The sequence below is a fragment of the Electrophorus electricus genome, chromosome 14 (genome assembly GCF_041902795.1).
Source record: "Electrophorus electricus isolate QZ-2024a chromosome 14, ASM4190279v1, whole genome shotgun sequence".
NCBI lineage: Eukaryota > Metazoa > Chordata > Actinopteri > Gymnotiformes > Gymnotidae > Electrophorus > Electrophorus electricus.
In genome coordinates, this window is record NC_137510.1 from 24,417,501 (window position 1) to 24,420,000 (window position 2,500).

Sequence of the window (2,500 nt, forward strand, 5' to 3'; positions counted from 1 at the left end):
CACACACGCACGCACACACACACACACACACACACACACACACACACACACACACACACACACACACACCAGAGACCTTTCACTTCTGTTGCTTGGCAACGCAGCCCAGGTTCCAATCATGGTGCAGAGCAATGTCCAGTGATGTCACAGATTCTGCTGACCAGCAGCTTGGGGTGTGTGTGTGTGTGTGTGTGTGTGTGTGTAAAATATAATTTTTCTGTTCGTGTGTATGTACATGTGTGTATACATGGGGAGTTAACATGACCTTAAAAGGTGAAATAAATACCAATTGATGTGCAAATGAAGGGAGAGAGGAACGGATTCTGTATGCAGAAAAAAACTCTGCCAAGAACCCACGTGTAAGTGACTGGCTCTACATCTACAAGTATATAGATATCCATTCAAGCAGCCTTTAAACACACACACACATACACACACACAACCATGTAGAGGTGTGAGCGCATAAAGATTGATGGCTCTCGTGAGGCCTGTTCACCTCCCTCTAAACAGACGGCTGATCAGATAAATGAGGAGAGGAGAAGAAAGGAAAAGAGATGAGGGGAGGGCAGAGGAGGCGAAGAAGAGAAGGAAGGAGAGGAGAGGAGAAAAGGAGCCAGACATGTAGAGGAGGACAGGAAAGCGGAGCAGAAGAGAAAATGAAACAGGCTGGAAAAGGATGTTTGTCGTGATTCACTTTCATGCGATGAATAGAGACTGCTGAGTCTATGGGTCAACACACCAAAACAGATTTTCACTACTACTGCACAGTAGCATTATGGGGGTGGTGTTTCCATGGAGACCAAGACATTTTGTTGTCAAGGCAACATAATGACCTCCAATCATGGTGACATACATGCTACGCCCCTTCTCGACCCCAGTCCTGTCTGTCCACGAGTCTGACCTCTGAGGTCATGAACTTCATCACGCCACCCCCCACAACACATATCCAGACAAACCGCTTGTCCGTTGACCATGAACCTGACACACACACACACACACACACACACACACACACACACACACACACACACACACACACAGACACACACACACACACACAAAGGGAAATTTACACTGCCTGTAAACAAAATGATCAGTCTGACCCAAAATCAGTAATTATCGATGCTAGAAAATAAGCCTGACACCTACATGCTGAAATTTACCTACATGCTGAAATGCTCACAGCAGAATAATTAAATAGTGTGTATGTCCACACCAGTAGTGTCACAGTTTTGTGAGCTTGTGAGTTCTTGTCCCCAGTAAAAGGAAAATATAAATAGTCTCACTGTGGGAGGAAACGTCCACTTATATCAGCACTGAGGTTCAACTTTGGATGTGGTTCCGTTCTCGGCACAGTGCAGTGTAACTACTAGCTCAGTACTCAAGCCATAAACACATTGATAAGTAAAGTTTAAGCAGTGTGTACATGAGAATTAGAATAAGGCTCTGAACTGGGACCAGTTATTGTATAGATTGGGTTTGAAATTCTTGTTCTCCATTTAAAAAAATAAAAAAGTAAGTCCATGACTTCGCGATGTTTTTTTTTTAACAGGTTAGCGAATGTTGCCCCCATCTGACGAAAATGCAGTATTGCATGAAGGCAGCGCCTCCATTTGCAGTCGTGGCCCTGTCTCTGAACTGTACAACTGAACTTCAGATGGAAATGGACTAAAATCATAAAAAATACAATATTACAATACTTTCATGCATTTTTAAATTATTCATTATTTATACTAATATTTAAATTTTTTTTTAAACAATACTGAATATTTAGCGTGTATGTCATATCATATTGATCAGCTTTTTGGGGAAAGTCACAGAGGCAAATGTCAGGCGGGATGGATGAGTTGGATTTACAGTCGTTCTCTTGTTTTTCATTTGGGCAGCAGTCAGGGTGTTTTTTAGGGGTGAGATCCACATTCAGTCTGAATATTCATGACGGCTGCTAAAAATATTAAACATAAACAAATGATACCAAAAGCCTCCTAAGGAAAAATCTAACAAAAAACTGAAAATCTAAATAATATAACACTCCATTTCATTTTCAGCAGCTACATTGTATTGTGTCATTAGTTATTAATATCTGTCAAGATATTAAAATAGACTATTATTTTTGGTCTCAGGGCTGTATTTCAATATTTATTGACATGACCAGCAGTTTTTCACTAACAACCTATTAGCTGTAATGTTTAAAATAAATAATCGTGAAAATATTCACAATTTAAGCATATGTATTTTCCCACTTACCTCTTGGCTGTTAATCCTGAATGTATAAGCAAGAATATTTGTAAACATATAAAGTGAAATACTTTAATGAAGGACATTAGTTCCTAAATGCCTATTAACCTTCAAAGGCTGCGGTTATTTTGTTGTTTTTCTCAACTGCAGATGTTCTAACTGAGAGGTGAGTCACAGTTCATAGTGGAAAGACGAAGTCAGAGATGGAAAGCAACATGCTCATTCTTACTGCTTAGACTGAGGTTTGCGTGTCATGTGGTGT

General features: G+C 40.2%; 1 protein-coding gene across 3 annotated transcripts in view; it reads left to right on the forward strand.

Moving 5' to 3' along the window:
• Positions 1-2,500, forward strand: part of pou2f2b (POU class 2 homeobox 2b) — a 38,724-nt gene that overhangs the window by 18,835 nt on the left and 17,389 nt on the right. The window lies entirely within an intron of this gene.